A 23981-nucleotide genomic window follows, 5' to 3' on the forward strand; every position below is an offset into this window, starting at 1 on the left:
AAAAGGACACAGAAGTCAACCTGAAAGAGCCCAATGGTCAAAGCTGAAATACTCTCAGCAACAAAATATATAATAATGGATTATTCCAATAAAATGAGTAGTTATGAGTTCATATTAATAAAAATGAATGTATGAAAGCATTAAACATGAAACTACAAGAGACAAGTCTCCTTACAGAAGAATTTTTTTAAAAGTTGATATCCCCCATGCAAAAAGGTGAGGTTTAATTTCCCTGTTCTTGAGTGTGAGCTGGACTTCATGACTTGCTTCCAAAAAATTGTATATAGGAATGAAAAAAATAGAAACTTTCCTTGTGGTAATTTGGCAGATACTCCCTTAACCATGTTGTCAAGATTAACATCACCAGTAATAAGTTTGGTTGATATCCTATATCCATTGATTAGATGAGATGAGAAAGATACTTCCTTTTTGTAGAGTTCTTCCCTAAAACCTGTAAGCCCAGTCTAACCATGAGAAAACATCAGACAAGCAAAATTTAGTGACAGTTCACAAAATACCTAATTAGGATTCCTCAAAAGTTCAAAGCCAGGCAATACGAGAAAAGAATAAGAAACTGTCACAGCCCAGGAAAAACAAAGGAGATGTAATAAACAAACATAATGTGGTACCTAGATTGGAACCTGACACAGAATAGAAAGTTAGTAAAACAATTGACAAAATCCAAGTAATGTCTGTAATTTAGTCAATAGTATCATACCAATTCTCATTTCTCAGTTTTGACAAATGGACCACAGTTATGTTAACAGTAGGCGAGTGGGGTGAGGGGCATGTGGAGACTTTCTCTGTTTGTAAATTTTCTGTAAATTATAACTATTCCAAAATTTAAAAGTCTTAAAAATATACAGAAGCAATCCTAAATATTATATAGCATCTGCCTTGGTCCATTATGCACTTCTATAACAAAATGCCGTAAACTGGGTGTTTATAAGCAACAGGAATTTCTTCTTCACAGTCCTGGTGGCTGGAAGTCCAAGGGTTAGGTGCTGGCAGGTTTGGCATCTGGTGAGGCCCTGCTTCCTGATTCATAGATGGGATCTTTTCACTTTGTCCTCACATAGTGGGAGAGGTTAAAGAGCTCCTTTTGCCTTATTTGATAAGGACACTAATCCCATTCATGAGTTCTCCACCCTCATGGCCTGATCACCTCCCAAAGGTCCCACCTCCTAATACCACCACCTTGAGGCTAGGATTTCAACATAATGAATCTTACAGGGGTACAAACATTCAGTCCATAGCAGTATCCGGACCCCAGAAGAGACACCAAACCCACTGTGTTTTATAAGGTGATTCTACCAAATATGCAAGCAACTGATCATTCTTATGTTTTGCAAAACATTCCATGGCATGGAGAATAATGGGCTAATTTCCAGCTCATTCTATGACGCTAGTGTAATTTTGAAACCAAGAGACCAAAAGGGTATCAAGAAAGTATGGAAGGAAGAAATAATGAAAACAAAACAGTAAGTCATTATCATGTATGAACTTGTACATCAAATCCTAAAAAAATAGTAAATTAAATTTGTCAGTATATTTAATGAGCAAAACATTATAGAAAACAAGCAGTGTTTAATCCAGGACTTCAAGTAAATTTCATGTTTGGTATCTTAATAAATAGGAAAAAAGAAACATGATTATCACAATAGTTACTGGAAAAACCCTCTGATAAAATTTAGCATCTCTTCCTGGTAAATAGCTTTAGCTTGAAACAGAGGGAACCTTTTTAACCTGCCAAAAGGAATTGTCCAGTAAACCACAAGAAGTCCCTGTATGAAAGATGAATCATTAGAGACATTCCCATCAAGGGCAGAGACAGGAAAGTGAGGCTCACTGTTACAAAAACTGTTCAGAATTGTTCTAGAAGTTTTAAACCATAAATGAGGTGAGAATTTTTAACTATATGAAAAAACATAGTACAACATTTCTCAAAGTGTGGTCGCTGGACCAACAGCATTAGGTAGTTAGAAGAACGAATTATCGAGCCCCATCCCAGACCTCCGGAATCAGAAACTCATAGAGTGGGAATTGGCAATCAGTGCGTTAGCAGTCCCGAGGGAGGCTGGGATGTATCCTAAAGATTGAGAAACTCGCTGTAGTCAATGCTGTTGGTTTCAATGCTGTTGGAAGCCAGAGCACTCCAACCCCCAACTGCTGTGAGTGTTGGCTTCCAACATTTTGCACCTGTCCGCTTCTCCTGAGGACTGTGCTCAGCTGAAGGAAGTCCACTTGCTCAGAAATGCCGAGAAGATTCTGCTTTCTTTCTGTGGGGGATTGCTTTCCAGACCCTCGAAGATATAAGATCCACAGATGCTAAAGTTCCTGCTATAAAATGGCGTAGTATTTGCATATAACCCAGGCACATTCTCCCATATACTTGGAATCATCTCTATATTACTTATATCACCTAATACAGCCTGTAGCCAATGACTGACTGATACAGGGACGTTGAAGGCAGCCCCCTTGCTTCAAAGTAGCATAACTCTATGATGCTATTCGCAAGCCAGAAGGCCCTGTGGGGTCAGGCTGAGGTTGGGCCACAGCTGAGGCCACACCTGCATGATTTTCCCCTTGCCCTGGCCTGCTATCCTCACTCCCTGACAGGTTTCACCTAAGAACACATTTTCCTGGAAACCACTGGCCCAAGAATCATGTCTCAGGGTCAGCTTCTAGAAAATCCAGTCAGACATAGATTGTAAGTTGAGTAGAGGGGGTGCTTAATTTTGAAAACCATCATTTTCCACCTAGAGATTTTTAGATAACCAACTATGAGACTATTATAATAGCTCATACTTAAATAGCCCTTACTATATGCCAGGTCATACACACACACACACACACACACACACACACACTCATTGAATATGCACAACATTCCTCCAATGTAGACATATTATTTTTATCCTCATTTTATAGATGAAGCAACCAAGACACAAAGAAGTTTAACAATTTTTCACATTGCCATACAATTAAAGTTCTTTATCAATTGAGTAAAAGATACAGGTTCAAGTATAATTTAAGAATTTGCAAATAGGTAATTGAAAACTATTGGAAATTTAAATTCATCATTAAAGATTTTAAATAAAAAGAGTTTATCAAGTGTGGACACAGTTGATGATTATATTTGCAGATCACTCTGTTTGGTTTTCACTGCAGACATTTACTTACTTTTATAGAAAGCTCTGGCAGAAAAAGCAACACTCACCACGTACAGGTATCCTTTGCTCTTCCAATTCTTGCTTTCTAAATTTAGACACTGAATAGATTCAACCAATTTTTGGATTACCCCATGTTATATGAATTCTCCCTACTTGCTATTCAAAACTCGGGTTCAAAGGGATTTGGAGAACACAGTTCTCCACACTACCTGAACTTGCTATCGAATTCTCACTCTCCAACTTTAGAAATGGAATAGATTAAATTTGGAGAAACACTTGCATTCCATCCTATTCTCTCTGTCTTTACTACATTAGGCAAGGCCCTCATACTAGCTTTGGCCAAGGCAATGTGAGCAGAAGGGACCCAGGAGAGCCCTTCCCAGGCTGAGCTTCAGAGGACCTGGTGATCCTTTAGCCTCACCTATGTTGTAATGCCGTGCCCAGGAAAAACACACGTTGCCTTTGGAGCAGCCTCAGGACGTTGGGACCTTCATTACTCTGGCTCCCCAAGCAGCTGTGCTGAGCTGAGTCCATGCTACCTTCAAAGGATACTGGTATGCATAAGAAGAAAGAGCATTGCCATGTGGAACCACTGAGATTTTGCAGTTAATGTATTGCCATAGTGTATCCTAACCTGTCCAGACTAATACAGCAATCTTCTATTAAATCTCAAATAAGAGTAAACTAAGTAGTGTTGAAAAAATTGTCATTATACTTAAAGAAAGATAAAGCTAGACTTCTTTCATATAATGCAAAAGTAATGCCCTAATGAAATTAGAGTTGTCCCTCTATATCTGGGGAGAATTGCTTTCCAGACCATCAAAGATACAAGACACACGGATGCTCAAGTTGCTGAAATAAAGTGACATAGTATTTGCATATAACCCAGGGACATTCTCCTGTATGCTTGAAGTCATGTATTACATACAATACTTAATACAATGTAAATGCTATGTCAATAGATATTATGCTGTATTTTTATTTGTATTTTTAATTTTTGTATCATTATTTTTATTTCATAAATTTAAAAAAATAATTTGATGTATAGTTGGTTGAATCTGCAGATGTAGAACCCAAGGATACAAAGGACTAACTATAAGTAAAAAGTATAAGAAAATGTGAAGCCTATTTTAAGTAACATTTTGGTAAGACAGGCATTTTTATGCAAGGTATAAAATATAGGCATTAAAGAAAAAATGACAAATACGACCACATAAAAATGTAAAAGTTTCTTATGAAGAAAAACAAATTCAAGATTTAAAAAACAATTTTCAGTTGTAGAAACACCTTTGTTATATACCTGTGCACACACACAAACATGCACACAAACACACACACACAATATGATTTTAAATAGTATCCAAACTATTTAAAAAGAAATTCTATATATCAACTAAGAACAAGATATCACCTAGTAAATTTTAAATAATAATAAATGAAGGATATAAATTGACATATTACAGATGACAAAAACAAATGAAAATAAGATATTATTTTCATTCTTTAAATTGGTAAAAATTTTCAAAGAATTATAATATTTAAAGACAGAATGTGAAAAATCAGACTGTATCATGAAGTGTTGTTTTCTATAAGTAGAACAGGCTTTTAAAGGACATTTTAATTGTATATGTTGATTTAAAAGATACTTTGGTTCACCAGTTCCATCTCTAGCAACCTCTCCCAGGGAAATATTTACCCGTGTGCATGAATATTTGAATACTGTTTTTGTGACGTTGTTTGTAATAGTCCACAATTAGAAATATGATGTCATTAAAACGAATTAGATTACATCCATATTAAAGAACATCATTTATGTATGAAAAATAAATTATTAAGACACTTTTAGTGACATGGAAGAATGTCTCATATATAGTGTAAATGAAAAAGAAAATGAGCATAGAGCAATTTTTTATATAAGAAGAAAGGATACCTGTATGAGTGATCACACGTTACTTCTAAGGATACAAAGTAGCTCTTTAAATTCTAGGCTATAAGCATTCTTAAATGTATTAAAACGAGACTACATGCAGAGCATTCTATTCAATCAACTGCATATGTATATCCTGGAACACTCTTCCCAGATCTATTCATTCTCAAGTTTACAATATGTATTCTTACTAATATTTACATATTTTTTAAATGGATTCACTTTTATTCTCAAGTAAATTTATTGGTAAACAGTTATGCTGTCACATAAATGAAAGATAAATACAGTGTTAAATGCAAAAAAGTTATTCAGTTCACAATAAAATTGTACAATTAAATACTGTGATACATTATGTAATGCAAACATAATAAATCCAAACATTTAAAAAAATGAATAACTGAAAATAAACTTCTCAATGAAGGAGAGAGATGTTTCTGGTCAGTCATATAAAAGATATATGTAGCTGGACACTTGGGAGTCTCTATACATATGATAATTTAGTTTCTTTGGTTTTAGCTAATGAGCACCAAATTAACTTACATGTGGTTGAAAAGGGTAAATGATCTTCTCTGACATTGTTAAATACTGAGATTTAATTGGTATTTTAAAATAATTGAGTTACCTAATAAACTGTTACTTCTGAAACACTCCACAGAGTCACTTCTCCTGCTGAATATGTTTATGTGTTTGCATGGCGATATCCCAAAAGAAGAACAGCAATGTCTAGGAGTCACTGTTGCCATCTGACTTGGAGAAATACCCGTGGATACCGTGTATGAAGTCTCTATTGTCTTTTCATGATGTTTCAAATTGTTTCAGCTACGTTATATGAGTTTATAACCAGGTTGGTAAACAATAGTGTTTTAGATATTTGATTGAATGAGTGAATTTCATCAGAAGACTCACTCCCAGGATCTGGGTGCATTTGTGTGATGAACAATTATAATAATTGCTGGCCCTGAGAGATCCTTTAAAATAGCATGCACACATTATCTCATATAATTCTCACAATCCCTGACATAACTGGGATTCCCATTATACAGTTAGGAGTTAGAGGTTCAAAGAGGTAAAATGCCCTGCCTGGGATCACATAGCAGTGTAATGATAAAAATCAAAATATGAACCTCAAGAATGTTGAATTCCAGAGTGTCCTGTTAACTTCTAAATTGGAATCAGAGGCTGCAGCTACATGCCCCAATGTCCTCAGCACAAGGAGTCTCATGTCTCCACCATGGGGCCTTATCTCGGGGAAGGGGGAATCTCTGGCACCAGGGCCCCTAGAATGTTCAGGCAAGGGGATACCTGGCACCACTGTTGAAAGTGCCACAGTCATACCTTAAGTGAGCTGTTGGCCAACAGAGTGCCTGTGAGGCCAGGCATGTGTGTGTGTGTGTGCATGCGAGCTAGTTGAATGTTAACATCAGAAGCCTGGAGGCACAGAAGTCACCCATGAGGAACTGCCCTTCCTACTTCCTAGCTTCCTTTCCCATCCCTTTCTTCCTCTCAGTTCCCAACCTGCACACCCATACAGGCAATCCAACCCTAGCTCTGTCTCCTGTTGCAACACAATTCTATGGAAAATCACCCTGAGATTGCCATGGTAAACACATTATACTTTCCGAACGACCAAACAAGATTAAGAACAAAAACATTCTGGGGCCAGGCATGGTGGCACACGCCGGTAATCCCAGCACTTTGGAAAGCCAAGGCAGGCAGATCACAAGGTCAGGAGTTCGAGACCAGCCTAGCCAACATGGTGAAACACCGTCTCTACTAAAAATTAGCTGGGCATGGTGGTACCCGCCTGTAATCCCAGCTCCTGAGGAGGTTGAGGCAGGAGAATTACTTGAACCTGGGAGATGGAGGTTTTAGTGAGCCGAGATCATACCACCGCACTCCAGCCTGGGCGACAGAGCAAGACTCCATCTCAAACAAACAAACAAACAAACCACTCTAATGCCTGGCCTTCCTGGCAGATGCATGATTTAGATATGTTTCCCAAGTATACGATTGAGTTTTCTGCATTTATGTTTCAATAATCTCTTCAATCTTCACTGAAATCATCAATCCCAGTCAGCAATTAACGTGCTCAGACTTCCCTATGTGTATCTGAATGATCCACTTGCACCTTCTGCTTTCAGGACTCCAGAATCTGTCTGAAGTTCCAGGTACTAATGCCCATGGTCCAGATCTAGGCAGGATGCTGAGTTGACAATTCGACCTCGCTTCCTCCCTGTGGTATCACCTACCACACGGTGCTCCAGCCCTAACCCAGACTCCACGTGGAGAAGCAGCCTAACGCTCTGATCTGCTGTCGAATTGTGCCATGTGGTCTTTAAAAGCTTTTGTCTTTTTCGTTTTTTCCAAACAGTCAAGATGAAATTGGCTTCTGGTCAGCAACTCGCTTTCTTTCCCTCCTCTGAGGTAGAGTCGCCAAAAAGGATTTTGTTTTGTTCCATTTTGCCTGCAACGATATGGATAGCCAAATGGGACTACAAATTATCTACATTGTTTTTATGAAGAAAAATATATTTATTTTCCTCGTACTTGGAATCGTCGCTTGCTAGGGCCAGGGAACCGATGTTGTCCCCTGATTTCTGTCCCCCTCTCACCCTAATTGGAGAGATCTGAGCACACCAGAGGATGTTTGTGGCTAAATTGGGGTATTATGAAAATAGTTCACAAAGCAAGTGGAAAGCTATATATAAAAATGATATTTACTTCTCATTTTAAATGAAGCCTAAGACAAAAGGCATATAGGTAAACACAGCTGCAACATTTTTAGGCATATAATCAAATGCAAAAATAATATTGGAAAACTATGTTAATTATTGTAATTAAATTGTGAACGGTATTGATAGAAAAATATCTTTAAAACATATAAAATCAAAATGGAGCTTCTCACATTACAGGAGTTTGCTGTATTGTATATGATGTGCCTAGATGGAGGTGCCATTTAGCAAACTGCCCACTACTCTCCAGTAGTAGAGTAGAGGGAAGGAAGGGCTGAGGGACCAGAAAAGGACTCTAGACCTTTGCATAAATCTTAGCCCCAATTCCATGGTTTTGGGGAGTAAGTTTGCTGACCAACTTCTGAAAGTTGGTAGAGAAGAGTCAAAAGGGCCTAGACTTTTGAGTCAAATTTATCCGTGTTTGAAGCATGGCCCACCCCTCTCTTAGCAGGGTGTTTTAGGATCCACATCCCCAGCTACAACAGGAGACAAGGGTCTTGAGATCTTTACAAATCCAAATTCCACTCAGATAATATAGTTTTCCTGGGAAAAGGAAATGTGCCATAATCCCAGCATTGTTTTCCTACATTGTTACTATATGGCTATGAAGTTTTTAGCCTTGCTTCTAAATGGGGGTTTAAGGAATGGTTCAGCAAACTTGGCTCAACCTTAAAGCCCACCATATCCCCAAAGTCTAGAAGAATCTGTCTTTGGCTGCCTTTAATCTTGGAATTCGCTTTCCTCCTGGATACTTGTGTTCAGAAGACACTTTGGCCCCAACAGAGGTGTCTAAAGCAGTGTCTGACTCTTCTTCTGGTTTACCACGTTCCTCTTGAGGATCCTTCTGAGTGCAGAAGAAAACTGGACATCGACCAAGAGGTTAACGGGTGCCATTTCTCCTTGTTACTTTGCATCATCCAAGAAAAAGAAATACTTCTTCAATTTTTCCAATCAATTGCACTCACAGCAAAGGTTGGTTGAGGAGCCACTCTGGAGCCTTCCCATCTGCTGCTTCATGGAAATGTTTGTACAGGATCTGGGCTTCCTGCCCAGCCCCGTTTCCATCATAAGTCGTGTGTTTCCTGTGCATGTTCTCACTCCACACATTAACCCCCTTTTCAGTTTTCACTTAAGTCTTATCTCTCACTTGATGAGCAATTTTTTCACTGGCTGGATCATTTGCAACAGTTTCACAAATGTCTTTTTCTCATTTCTGTAGAGAGAAATTGGTGAACTTGTTCATTCCTCAGATCTGAGCCACTGCTGAATTCATTTCTCTCTTTAGTTTACTCACTTTTATATTCTGGCGAAGAAACGTACGTGCCTTAGCTTGTCTCACTTTTTCTTCATTTTCATCATCTGCACTAGCAGTTGGCCTTTTTTGGGGGGGGGGAGGGGATGGACAATTATTTCACAAACAAACTAAATTTTTAATAATTGAATACAAATCGCTGCATATACAGCAAACAGAGACACTCTGAGCCACCCAGGAGTGAGTCAGCTGTCACAGTAGGAGGGCTCAGCCATGGACCTCAGCTGCAGGGGACAGGCAGGTACTTACTTAGCAAATTATCACAGTATTTGCTGAAGGCCTGCTCAGAGTGGCAGAACCAGATAGATCTGTTGAACCTCACACCCCGGGCACCTCCATAGCACATTGGAAGTCACATAAGCCAATCAGCCTCCAATAACCTGCCTGTCAATTGAGAATCATGATGATAATGATGCCTGCTTCACAGTATTGTGACGATTAAATGAAATAAGATTTGTAAAAAAAGTTTGACAAAGTGTCAATGCTCTGTTATTATTTTCTACCCTCTCACAGAAATCCCATTTAGAATATCCCTCCACTCTGCAACCTGCCAAGTTGAATTTGTGATTTAAGGGCGATGCGGTTTGGTTGTGTCCCTACCCACTTCTCATCTTGAGTTGTATTTCCCATGATCCCCACATGTTATGGGAGGGACTCAGTGGGAGGTAATTTAATCATGGGGGTGGTTACCCTCATGTTGTTCTTGTGATAGTAAGTGAGTTCTCCCAAGATCTGATGGTTTTATAAGGGGCTTTTCCCCTCTTCACTCAGCACTTCTCCTTCCTGCCACCATGTGAAGAAGGATGTGTTTGCTTCTCCTTCCACCATGATTGCAAGTTTCCTGAGGCCTCCTCAGCACTGTGGAACTGTGTGTCAATTAAACCTTTTCTTTATAAATTACCCAGTCCTGGGTACATCTTTATTGGCAGCATGAGAATGGACTAATAAAAAAGGTCAGAACTGAATCTGTGTGGAGAAAATGTAGTGGGGAGGGGGTATGCAAACTCTTAGGAAGTAAGTGTCTTCACACTCAACAGGATATAATATAGTAACCCTTGTGCTTTGCTTTTAGACATGTAAAATGGTTTAGGTTCTGTACAAAACAGTGTGGCTGTTCCTCAAAATTTTAACCACAGAGTTACAATAAAATCCAGCAATTCATCTTCTGAGTGTTTACTCAAAAGAATGCAAAGTAAGGACTTGAACAATATTTGTACTCCAATGTTCTTAGCAGCTTTATTTACAATATCCAAAACGTGAAAACAATCCAAATGTCCATGAGTGGATTAAAAAAATGTGGTAAATACCTATAATGGGATATCATTCAGCCTTAAAAAGTAATGAGAATCTGATATGTGCTACCACATGAATGACCCTTGATGTTATGCTAAGTGAAACAAGCCAGACACAAAAGGATAAATATTGTATGTGAGGTATCCAGAATAGTCAAACTCATAAAGACAGAAAGCAAAACAGAGGTTACCAGGGGTTGAAGGGAGTGGAAATGAGGAGTTAGTGTTTAATGGGTACAGAATTTCACTTTGGAAAGATGGAAAATTCTAAATCTGGATGGTGGTGATGGTTACACAGTAATAGCAATGAACTGGACACTTAAAAATTGTTAAAATGACAAATTATATGATACATATATTTTATCAAAATAAACAATAAATTATATATATATATATATAAAAAATACTTTAAGTTCTAGGCTACATGTGCATAACGTGCAGGTTTGTTACATATGTATGCATGTGCCATGTTGGTGTGCTGCACCCATTAACTTGTCATTTACATTAGGTATATCTCCTAATGCTATCCCACCCCCTCCCCCCACCCCATGACAGGCCCCAGTGTGCAATGTTCCCCTTGCTGTGTCCAAGCGTTCTCATTGTTCAATTCCCACCTATGAGTGAGAACATGCGGTGTTTGGTTTTTTGTCCTTGCGATATTTTCCTCAGAATGATGGTTTCCAACTTCATCCATGTCCCTACAAAGACATGAACTCATCCTTCTTTATGGCTGCATAGTATTCCATGGTGTATGTGTGCCACATTTTCTTAATCCAGTCTATTATTGATGGACATTTGGGTTGGTTCCAAGTCTTTGCTATTGTGAATAGTGCCACAATAAACATACATGTGCATGTGTCTTTAGAGCAGCATGATTTATAATCCTTTGGATATATACCCAGTAATGGAATGGCTGGGTCAAAGGGTATTTCTAGTTCTAGATCCTTGAGAAATCACCACACTGTCTTCCACAATGGTTGAACTAGTTTACAGTTCCACCAACAGTGTAAAAGGGTTCCTATTTCTCCACATCCTCTCTAGCACCTGTTTTTTCCTGACTTTTTAATGATTGCCATTCTAACTGGTGTGAGATGGTGTCTCATCGTGGTTTTGATTTGCATTTCTCTGAAGTCCAGTGATGATAAACATTTTTTCATGTGTCTGTTGGCTGCATAAATGTCTTCTTTTGAGAAGCGTCTGTTCATATCCTTCACCCACTTGTTGATTTTTTTTGTTTTGTTTTTTTGTTTTTTTCTTGTAAATTTGTTTGAGTTCTTTGTAGATTCTGGATATTAGCCCTTTGTCAGATGAGTAGATTGCAAAACTTTTCTCCCATTCTGTAGGTTGCCTGTTCACTCTGATGGTAGTTTCGTTTGCTGTGCAGAAGCTCTTTAGTTTAATTAGATCCCATTTGTCAATTTTGGCTTTTGTTGCCATTGCTTTTAGTGTTTTAGACATGAGGTCCTTGCCCATGCCTATGTCCTGAATGCTATTGCCTAGGTTTTCTTCTAGGGTTTTTGTGGTTTTATGTCTAACATTTAAGTATTTAATCCATCTTGAATTAATTTTCGTATAAAGTGTAAGGAAGGGATCCAGTTTCAGCTTTCTACATGTGACTAGCTAGTTTTCCCAGCACCATTTATTAAATAGGGAATCCTTTCCTTATTTCTTATTTTAGTCAGGTTTGTCAAAGATCAGATGGTTGTAGATGTGTGGTATTATTTCTGAGGGCTCTGTTCTGTTCCATTGGTCTATATCTCTGTTTTGGTACCAGTACCATGCTGTTTTAGTTACTATAGCCTTGTAGTACAGTTGGAAGTCAGGTAGCGTGATGCCTCCAGCTTTGGTCTTTTGGCTTAGGATTGACTTGGCAATGAGGGCTCTTTTTTGATTCCATATGAACTTTAAAGTAGTTTCTTCCAATTCTGTGAAGAAAGTCATTGGTAGCTTAATGGGGACGGCATTGAATCTATAAATTACTTTGGGCAGTATGGCCATTTTCACCATATTGATTCTTCCTATCCATGAGCATGGAATGTTTTTCCATTTGTTTGTGTCCTCTTTTATTTTGTTAAGCAGTGGTTTGTAGTTCTCCTTGAACAGGTCCTTCACATTCCTTGTAAGTTGGATTCCTAGGTATTTTATTCTCTTTGAAGCAATTATGAATGGGAGTTCACTCATGATTTAGTTCTCTGTTTATCTGTTGTTGGTGTATAAGAATGCTTGTGATTTTTGCACATTGATTTTGGATCCTGAGACTTTGCTAAAGTTGCTTATCAGCTTAAGGAGATTTTGGACTGAGATGATGGGGTTTTCTAAATATACAATCATGTCATCTGCAAACAGGGACAATTTGACTTCCTCTTTTCCTAATTGAATACCCTTTATTTCTTTCTCCTGCCTGATTGCCTTGGCCAGAACTTCCAACACTATGTTGAATAGGAGTGGTAAGAGAGGGCATCCCTGTCTTCTGCCAGTTTTCAAAGGGAATGCTTCCAGTTTTTGCCCATTCAGTATGATATTGGCTGTGGGTTTGTCATAAATAGCTCTTATTATTTTGAGATACATCCCATCAATACCTAATTTATTGAGAGTTTTTAGCATGAAGGGCCGTTGAATTTTGTCAAAGGCCTTTTCTGCATCTATTGAGATAATCATGTGGTTTTTGTCTTTGGTTCTGTTTATATGCTGGATTACATTTATTGATTTGCGTATGTTGAACAAGCCTTGCATCCCAGGGATGAAGCCCACTCAATCATGGTGGACAAGCTTTTGATGTGCTGCTGGTTTGCCTGTATTCCATTGGGGATTTTTGCATCGATGTTCATCATGGATATTGGTCTAAAATTCTCTTTTTTTGGTTGTGTCTCTGCCAGGCTTTGGTATCAGGATGATGCTGGCCTCATAAAATGAGTTAGGGAGGATTCCGTCTTTTTCTACTGATTGGAATAGTTTCAGAAGGAATGGTACCAGTTCCTCCTTGTATGTCTGGTAGAATTTGGCTGTGAATCCATCTGGTCCTGGACTTTTTTTGGTTGTCAGGCTATTAATTATTGCCTCAATTTAGAGCCTGTTATCAGTCTATTTAGGGATTCAACTTCTTCCTGGATTAGTCTTGGGAGAGTGTATGTCTCCAGGAATTTATCCATGTCTTCTAGATTTTCCAGTTTATTTGTGTAGACGTGTTTATAGTATTCTCTGATAGTAGTTTGTATTTCTGTGGGATCGGTGGTGATAGCCCCTTATCACTTTTTATTGGGTCTATTTGATTCTTCTCTCTTTTCTTCTTTATTAGTCGTGCTAGCAGTCTATCAATTTTGTTGATCTTTTCAAAAAACCAGCTCCTGGATTCATTGATTTTTTGGAGGGTTTTTTGTGTCTCTATCTCCTTCAGTTCTGCTCTGATCTTAGTTATTTCTTGCCTTCTGCTAGCTTTCGAATGTGTTTGCTCTTGCTTCTCTAGTTCTTTTAATTGTGATGTTAGGGTGTCAATTTTAGATCTTTCCTGCTTTCTCTTGTGGGCATTTAGTGCTATAAATTTCCCTCTACACACTGCTTTAAATGTGTCCCAGAGATTCTGGTATGTTGTGCCTTTGCTCTCATTGGTTTCAAAGAACATCTTTATTTCTGCCTTCATTTCATTATGTACCCAGTAGTGATTCAGGAGCAGGTTGTTCAGTTTACACGTTGTTGAGTGGTTTTGAGTGAGTTTCTTACCAAGCAAATGTAAAACAAAAAAAGGCAAGGGTTGCAATCCTAGTCTCTGATAAAACAGACTTTAAATCAACAAAGATCAAAAGAGACAAAGAAGGCCATTACATAATGGTAAAGGGCTCGATTCAACAAGAAGGGCTAACTATCCTAAATACATATGCACCCAATACAGGAGCACCCAGATTCATAAAACAAGTCCTTAGAGACCTACAAAGAGACTTAGACTTCCACACAATAATAATAGGAGATTTTAACACCCCACTGTCAACATTAGGCAGATCAACAAGACAGAAAGTTAACAAGGATATCCAGGAATTAAACTCAATTCTGCACCAAGCGGACCTAATAGACATCTACAGAACTCTCCACCCCAAATCAATAGAATATATATTCTTCTCAGCACCACATCACACTTATTCCAAAATTGACCACATAGTTGGAAGTAAAGCACTCCTCAGCAAATGTAAAAGAACAGAAATTATAACAAACTGTCTCTCAGACCACAGTGCAATCAAACTAAATACAACATTAAAGCTACCTATAAAAAACAAATTAATCCTGTCATACTAAGAATGCTAGCTGAGTAATAACGCGGTTTGCAAATTAATTTCCTTTTCTCACTGTTTAGACAGTCTCAATAATCATTTTTTTGGTGTCACTAAGATGGTTGTGAATTCATCTGACTTCGTTGTAGATTATAAATAGACTAGAGGTCATTTATTTTGCCTTCATCTGGTCCTTCATCAAAATATTCAATAAATGTTTGGTCTTATATATGAAAATGTCCTTCCTTTTGCACCCTAGGTTGTGCCATAACAAGCAAAGTTTTGTGGATTTGTGAGACATAAAAATATTTGTAAGTATTTTTCACCATTTTCCTAGATTTTACTAGCTTTCTCCATGTAAGCCCATGTTAGAGCGTGGGCCATGAGATCCCTGTGGGGTGCCCAGCTCTGAGGAACCCAGCCATGCAGTGCCACATCTAGGCTGCCATCACTCCATCTTTCCTTCCTTCTCTCTCTCAAGACCTCATTGCACAAATCACGTTTTTTAATGTCCTCCATTCTGTTTGTTTTTATCTGTTGATGACATCTTTGTCCCTCTTTTATTGCAATCATTCCCAATACAGATGATCTGAAACTCTAGCCACCAGAAGCCAACATTCTTTCAGTGGATAAAAAGGAGTTCCAACACTTTTTCTTACTAAGGAAATGGATTGCAAGGGATGGTGAATTATTATAATAGTAAGTGTCCAATAAATGTTTGTCAGTTGAAGTCAAACTGTTCTGAGAAATAATGACAAGGCATTATTCTGAGGTTTCATTTAAGAAGTCTTGTCCCAAGCTCCACTCAAACATGAAGGAAGGGCAGTATTACTCAGTAGTTAAGGGCATTCACTTTGGAAACAGCCATAGTTGGGACAGAATCCAGTCTTTACCACTGACTAGCTAAAGGACACTAAATTTTAGAGTCTTCTTCCTGGGCATAATACTTGTGAAGGGAAATCAGGCTTGCAAAGTGCAAGGTCTATGTTTTTTTTGTACATACTAGTTACTATGCTTATGATAATAAAATGGAAAAGTATTTTTCTCTGTGTTTTATTACCAGGAATATTTTTACCCTCCATTTTACTCCTTTATAAAATATGTTTGTGAATTATTTAAAAATACATTACTACTAACCTAGATTTGTTGCTTCTAGTGCCTAAAGCTATAATACGCAATTGGTATTCCCGAAGCCCCTCATCCAAAAGAATTGAGTGAAGGCCCATGTTGTAGGGTCATACAATTAGTGATTTTATCAGTCTCATCCCAGATTTCTCCCACCTCTGGGTCCATGCTATTCCCTGAGATATTCTTTACTTGTACATCAATGAGTATTAATGGGTCCATGTTTATGGTCACTAGTTGGAGGGAATGGGTCCCTTGAATTACAGATATCAGCAAATAGCCCCCAAAGTACCTTCAAGAGTCATCTAAGGCTTCATGAGTATAGTGAATGGAAGGAGCAAGGAGATATGGTTGGTTTTTCCTATCCCCTTCATCTTTTAATCATAAGTATCTAGTCTCATTACTCAATTTGTGCCAGTTCAAGTCTGCACTAAAGTGAAGTCAAAAAATAATACAAGTCTGATTATCTTTGAAGAAAGCTATGAGCTTTGCATTCCAGTCGGAGATTTTCAAAGACTGGTCCAGGACTCTACAGGGAGTGAATGTGTGTACTGAGTTGGGAGCATGACTTTTCTGACTCTTGGTCAGGCCCCATCCAGTAGCATCTGCAGATTGGGCCCCATGTGTTGAATGCTCAGAGTTCAGTGGCTGTCTAAGCAGTGTATGTGGGGGGGCTGCAACTTGGTTGGCTGCAATAGGAAAAGAGCTGTAGTTTTCCTCCAATTACTGCTTTCAAACACGCTTTGGAGCAGTACCCTTCCTGTTCATGTTTACACTAATTTCTGGACAGTCTCTTTTATGATCTTCTAATTTGGTAATTGGGACTTAAAGGTTTAGAAAAGTCCCTTTCACCTGATTCAAACCTTCACCCTATTCCCAGTTCAGGCCCGACTCATAGCTAGAGGGCCTTCAGTGCAGAAGGAAATGTGGTCTGTTTTTGTTGTTGTTGTTGTTGTTGTTGTTTTTAATTTGTATTTTAATTCCAGGGGTAAATGTGCAGAATGTGCTCTACAGAAAAATTACGTGCTCTGTGGGTTGGGTGTAGATTATTTCATCACCCAGGTAATAAGCATAGTACCTGATGGTAGTTTTTCTATCCTCACTCTGTTCCCAACTTCCATCCTGAATTAGGTCCTGGTGTCTGTCATTCCCTTCCATGGGTGCTCAATGTGTAGCTCCCACATATAAGAAAGATCACATGGCAATTTAATTTTCTGTTTCCTCATTAGATCACTTAAAATAATGTCCTGTGGCTCCATCCATGTTGCTTCAAAGGATGTGATATTCTTTTTCGTGGCTGCATAGTGTTCCATGGTATATTTGTACCATATTTTCTTTATCTAGTTCACCATTGATGGGCTTCTAGATTGATTCCATGTCCTTGCTATTGTGAATAGTGCTGTGATATTCATGCTCTTGCCTGGTTTAGTTACCTCCTCTTACTCCTGAGACTAGCACCACAAGGGTCAGAGTAAAGTGGAAGACAACCTAAGAAAACGTACAGAAGTCTTAACTGGATTGATTTTGTTATGAGATGTTCACTGAAGTCCTTCTCATGACTTACATTCCAATACTGGAGTTTTCTTTGGAGGCGGATGTACAAGTTTTTCAGAAGCCATGGGCAACATGAATACTGCATGCTTCCCAGAAACATATGGTGAGCTTGTCAATCCCCTTTTGGTGCCCTCCCTCGCATTACCAGCTCCTATGCCTGCAACTCCACCCCACAGCCTTGTGATGCTGGCTACTCTCTTGGTCTTAGTCTCTTCAAAGCATCCCAAGTTTGGCTACTTTCTTCGGGATCCACATAGCCCAGGGGAAGCTCCATATTACAGCCAAGGCTACTATGTGCTGCCTCTTCAACATCCATCAGCTTCTCCCTGCTCAGACTACATGGAGCGGAGGGTGCAGTGGCAGTGCCAGCTGAGCCCTAGTGTATTTGGCCCAACAAGGAAAAAATCTAGCACCTTCCTCTTTAAGGGGGGTGGAGGGATTTAGCCCAAGGAGGATAAATCTAGCACCTCCCTCTCAAAAGGGAATGGGAGGATTCATCGCTACTTCTCTTTTCAAGCACTTATCAAATATATCTAGACCAGTAAAGTTTCATAACATATTTTTAAATATATGAAAATAGGCTTTCTGTGAGTGTGTGTTGAACGGACAAATGAATAAATGAAGATATTTTCATGAGTGGAGACATCTCCTGTGTATGTACTCTGTTCTCAAGTAGATCAAAACTTGCTAACGATAGAAAAAACACGGCATCCTCCAGTTCTTTTAGTCATATGACTGCACACTGACATTGATTTAGACCCTATTGAATTGCTTAAATATTCCATTGATATATTTCTTGCTCCCCATTTTGATTATCGATATTTTGAAGTTATTTACCCACTTAATACCATGACAAAATTATTGTGCTGATATACCAAATTAGAAGTATGAAAAGGATAAAATAGCATACAGAGATAGGCTTGGAGTTCTCAGAGGAGAGGAGAAAGGCCACTGTTATGTGTTGATCATCTAACAAGGTAACTGCTGTGCGACATCTCCCTTATCCCTTATAACAATACAGCAAGGTGGCTAAATTATGGTTGCAGAATCCTGGGCTGCAAGAAATTAAATATGTGACTATGAGGATGTGGCTGCCTAATAAGTTGCAGAAGAGTTCAAATCCATATATGTTTCAAAAACCCCTTTTGCTTAGTCTTGGTGAGCATTGAGGTGGGAGAAGGTTGTGTTTTTCATGCTCTGGTGCTAAACTGCTCTTCTGAGTTTCTTTCTCACTGGACTCGTTTTATGAGGAGAACATACAAAATAAATATATTCCCACTTGATCCTGAGTTCTATGAGACAGGGAATATATGTTCTGTAGATCTCAGCTCCCAGTGTTTAGATACTACCTTTGCTGGGCACTCAGTGAATGCTCTGTATCTTTAAATAAATTAATAAGCAGAATTAATAAACTGTATGTGGTGAAGCTCAGTGATACCCAAGAAAGAGTAGCAAATACATAAGTGAATACCTTGAATGTGATCATCTAAAGACAGGTTTTGGGAAATGTCCATATTTTAAAATTTAAAACAATTCTGAAATTTGACACCTTTATTCTTTCGTGAAATATACTGGCAAAAAAGAGAGAGATTTTCATTTGAGAATAGTTTTCCTTCGTAAGACAGGGATGAGCAGATTGCGGCAGCTGAATGGAACATCCTGGCAGACTGCATCAGGAGAATGATAACATGAGAATCAATGTTTAAAACATTCCCCTAAAAACCAACTCTCAAAATTTTTTTTAAAAAAACAATCTCAGAAATGCTGAAATATTTGGAAGATATGAGCAGGAATGAACAATTACCTTCATCTTATTTAAATCTTTCATTTCCTAATTGTCCCTGGTCTGGCTCATAAAGATCTCTAGATAAAGTTAGTTGACTTTAAATATGAGTGGTAAGCTCTTTTACAACTTTTTAAAAATATGTCTTTTAGGTTCCTGGATAACCTGTAGTTTTACAATCCTGATCTGGAAACCAGGAGCTGCCACAAATGATGGTGCTAAATCTGTGCTTGAAATGGTGGGATAGAAATGCAAGGTGACTTTACAAAGGATGGATGATTTGAGTCTCTGTTCCTACATCTATGCTTTGATTGTGCAAAAGAAGTCCTTACTACTTCTCCACCACCAATTCTGGGGACAGTTCAGGGGTTTGTGGGCCCAGCCTACATCATTCTTCCCTGCTGGATGCTTCCTGGTCTTGAACATCGGACTCCAGTTCTTCAGTTTTGGGACTCAGACTGGCTCTCCTTGCTCCTCAGTTTGCAGATGGCCTATTGTGGGACCTTGTGAGTTAATACTTCATATGCTCCCCTATCTATCTGTCTGTCTATCTATCTATCTGTCTGTCTATCTATCTATCTATCTATCTATCTATCTATCTATCTATCCATCTATGCTATGCTATTAGTTATGTCCCTCTAGAGAATTCCGACTAATACAGTGGGCATGCTGATTTGGGTACAGAAATATTCTTACACTTGGCATTATACTAGCGGGATATTTCTTACCTTCTGGTGCAAAACCCTCCAAGAGCGGACTTACTAGATATCTTATGATTGTGTTCATCTGTTTCTCAAATTGCTCCGGACTTCATATAACCGGGGCAGAATTTTATAAGGGGCAGCTCTGCCTTCCTGTTTACATATCTGTGTATCTGCTCTCTCTTAATCAGACTGCTTAGATAAAAATTTCAAATACAGCTCTGAAGATTCTGCATTTAGGAGTCCATTCTATGATGCTGAGACTCTCCATTTCAAATCCAACTCTCAGTCAGTAATACTCCCACCTCACTTGTAAACCATGTTGAGGAGGCACTACCAGCTCTCGCCTACCCAAGCATTTGTCTGCATTCCTTGCTTCTAAGAAGGCAACAAGGCCAGCTTTTAACAAAATTATAACAATAGTGTTGATCATCGTCATCATCATAGCAACATTAATACGTCCAGGATACATTGCAGGTAAAAGTAGGTTGAGCAATAAAGGCATTCATTATCTGCATAAGATACTCAGGGAGAGGAGAATTCCTTGACTAGTCCATTCTCCTGCTCAGCTGCATTGCCAAGAACTCAGGTTCATTCCTCCTCTCTGCTCCGCATACTTAATGTGCTGATTTTTGTCCTCAAGCTCACTTCTTTTGTGATAACAGGACGGACGCCTGCAGCACACATTCCTACACAGCAAATAAAGTCAGAGGAGGCAAATTCTCTCCTTGACTTCAATTTTTAAATGAGAGAAAATTCCCACAAGCCCCCTGGCTTGCATTCTTTCAGTGTCATTGGCCATATTGCCAGCCTATGGCATGCCTCAGCCAATCAATCAGCAGTGAGGGCAAAACATTTATCGTGATGGGCTTGGACCAATCATGATACACACGAGACTGGGCACTCTCCTGAAGCACATGGCTAAAATGGAGGACATCAAACACAGGTAGCCTCTACAATAAAGACGGAAGGGCAAGGGAGTGAATCCAGATGCTACATATCTGCTTTAACAGAATTATGCTACATTTGTATTTCACGATGAAGCCTAAAGCCAGTGAACAGAAATTAACCCCATGAAATCAGTGCCTCATTCAGCAAATGAGCAGATATTCTTCAGTACCTATGAAATGCAAGATTTTCTGCAAGCCACTGGGGAAAACATGATCAATTATACATTATATTGAACATGTTTCAATTCACTTATTTTTTCATTCATTTACTCAATGAATATTCATCTGGTAAATAGTAGTGTACTTATTACTATTGTTAATTGGTAAACTACTTCCTGCCCTACAGAGTCTTGTCATCTGGTGAGGTAAACAAAGCATTAACATTCTTATTTAAACATTGCTTACACAGTCAAGTATAGTAGCATCCTGGAGCCGGCTCATACAGGCTCCTGAGAACCAATTCTATGTATTCCTTTCAAAATTTAGAGTAGCTGACACCATTGAAATTAGAAAATGCTACAAATCGGAAGACACACACACACACACACACACACACGCACACGCCCCACAGAGGCTATTAGTAAACATTAACCAGCATGCCACTGGTCATGTGACAATAAAAGTTGAATCATAAATCATGAACTGTGAGTAATACTCAAATGACGAGTACAACAATGGGCATAAAAAGAAAGCCCAACTAACTTTGACCGCTATCCATGGTAGGTGCTCAATACAAGTGTGCTAGATGGTCAAATTAAGGAAGGAGGGAGAAAGCAAGCTACCAAGAAAATTTGGGGGGAAAAGTGGCATTTGAGCTGGATATTGAAGAATGGGTGGAATTTGGATAGTCAGAGAAACAGGAGAGGGCTGCTCATGGAGAACAGGATGAAGACAAATCCTGAGGCAGAGAAAGATCTTATGATTGTGTCCATGTGGCCGGAGTGCAGAGTGTGTTTGCAGGGCCGGGGAGTGAGGTTACAGCTTACTCAACCTCTTCTGAGCAGGCCTGTGCAAGTCAGTATGCTAAGGTTTGGAGTGGTGGAGATGGACAAAATAGTGCCTTAGAGGCAATTCAGCCAAAGTGCCCTGTTCCCTGTTTGAAGTTTGGATCATCCCAATTCGTCTCTTGATTGTACTGGTCATTAAATACCTTAGCATCATTTTTACAGGAAGTATATTATATTTCTGCATTCTAGCTCACATGGATGTATTGATTACTTGGTTAGTTATTACCTATTTTACTGCAAGATGAGATTGACAATTTACCCAAGCCCTGTGATACTAGAAAACAGGAAACAGTAAAGACATCTCACATTTTGTCTTCTGGGAAAGGCTTTATGCAAAGAAACACTTCTCCTCCTGTGACTTAGAGAAGACTCCAAGGTGCCTGTTTATTTGCCTATGACACAGGCAGAAATAGACCGTCCAAATTCCATTCATTGCCCCGTAAATGATTGACTGAATTATTTTTACCCATTGACCAATCTGGACAAAACACCTGCTAACTTGCCTTAACCAAACTATTTACGCTTCCCTCCTCCCCTACAGGACCCTAAATTTGGCCCACCCCCAAGCGCTGGAACCACCACGCCACCTGCTCACACGTGTGCCCTGTACCTGGTTCTTTCTAGCCTTATTTACATCCCACTATAAAAGAAAATTTATTTCTGACTTGTAGATATTATGGTGGGAGTATTCTCTCTACAGCAGTAGTCTTTTCCCTCCTTATTGCAAAAATCCTCCTGAAAAATATCTTTCCTTACCTAAATGCAGATTTGTTTTTATTTGACAGAATTATGTTTTAGTCAGTCCCTCTGTGCCTGAAAGCCAGGCCATTATAAGTCCTTAGTGGTCCCAATGGAGACCTAAGCTCTGCAAGATAAACAGAAAACTGCTCTATCCGGGGAAAACAGCTCATGCTCAATGTCATCAAAGATGACAGGCAGGTTAAAGCAACGGGATAATCTCACATCCACAAAAGAAATCTAGGAAGTGTTTGCACGCGACATCTAAAGAACCTTACTTTTCTGACTGACTTTGACAATTGTAAGGAACATGTGTTGAGAGTCTTTGAGAAGGGTAACTGGTTCATTAATTTGACATTCCTCCACAACAAATAAAAACAAAAATTAGCATCATCGTCATATAATGAATATATTCATAAGGCAAGAAAAAATTCTCATTGGTACCAAAGATAAAATATAGTCTGTGATTTTAGAATCATCAATTGGGACTTCTCTATGTAAGAAAGTATGATATTGGAACCAATACTAAACTGGGCTAGCTGAAATTTACAATTGTTTCAGACCCACTTACTAGAACTATATTGATTAAAAAATATTTGAAGTCCTATAAGAGAATATTATATTTTAATGGACAGCTTGAAGTGCATTTAAATACTCATATAATTAAAAATTATGTATTTTACTAAAATTACTCTGATTTAACTATTAACCTGGTTACATCTACAAGAATATGGTATCTTATGTCAGTTTAAGTAGCTTTATGTATTTGAAATTAATAACACAAAAGAAAGACACAAACAAAAACTAGATATGAGATCTGAGGATGAAAAGCTTTGCTGCCTTCTTCCCTCTTTTCTCTCCCTCCCTTTCCCCATACAGCTCAGACAGCCATTTTTTGTAGTTGTTGTGTTAAGAAGTGAAGTATTAAAAATACATTGTTTTCACTGTAGTATTTCTAAACTTAGAAAGGAGAACTAACTTCCTCCCAGTCAACTCGCTCATTACTAGGAAAACTTAGAATTCAAAAGAATCAACCATCCCTCCTCTCCACTTCTCTAGTCATTAAAGTTGCATGTTTTGCACTGAATTGGGTTATCAGAAGCAGTATGACATGTTCTTTCGTGGCTAACAGAGAAAATAAATCAGATAACATGTCCTTTATTTCAGTAAAATTTATAGGTCTTAAGTATCAGTGAGGTAGAGTTGCCAGAGTTAGCAAATAAAAATCTAGAACACTCAGTTAAATTTGAGTTATTTCTAATCACCTATACATATGTACACCGAAATAAAATAAAATGTTGCAAGAGACATATGAATACTAAAACATTAATTGTGGCTAATCTGAAATAATCATGTTTTATACTTGTTTAACTATATTTATTATATGTGATTTGGCGCTTCTTAATAGTTCCTTGCTTTACAGAACTT

General features: G+C 38.5%; 1 long non-coding RNA gene across 1 annotated transcript in view; it reads right to left on the reverse strand.

The window, feature by feature from the left end:
• Positions 1 to 268: 268 nt before the first annotated feature.
• The window catches only part of LOC103220871 (uncharacterized), a 66394-nt gene continuing 42681 nt past the window's right edge, over positions 269 to 23981 (reverse strand). The window contains exon 6 of the long non-coding RNA XR_012095188.1: positions 269 to 2303. This is a non-coding gene — a long non-coding RNA (uncharacterized lncRNA). The remainder of the gene's footprint in view (positions 2304 to 23981) is intronic.

The sequence above is a fragment of the Chlorocebus sabaeus genome, chromosome 14, assembly GCF_047675955.1.
Source record: "Chlorocebus sabaeus isolate Y175 chromosome 14, mChlSab1.0.hap1, whole genome shotgun sequence".
In the NCBI taxonomy this organism is placed as follows: domain Eukaryota; kingdom Metazoa; phylum Chordata; class Mammalia; order Primates; family Cercopithecidae; genus Chlorocebus; species Chlorocebus sabaeus.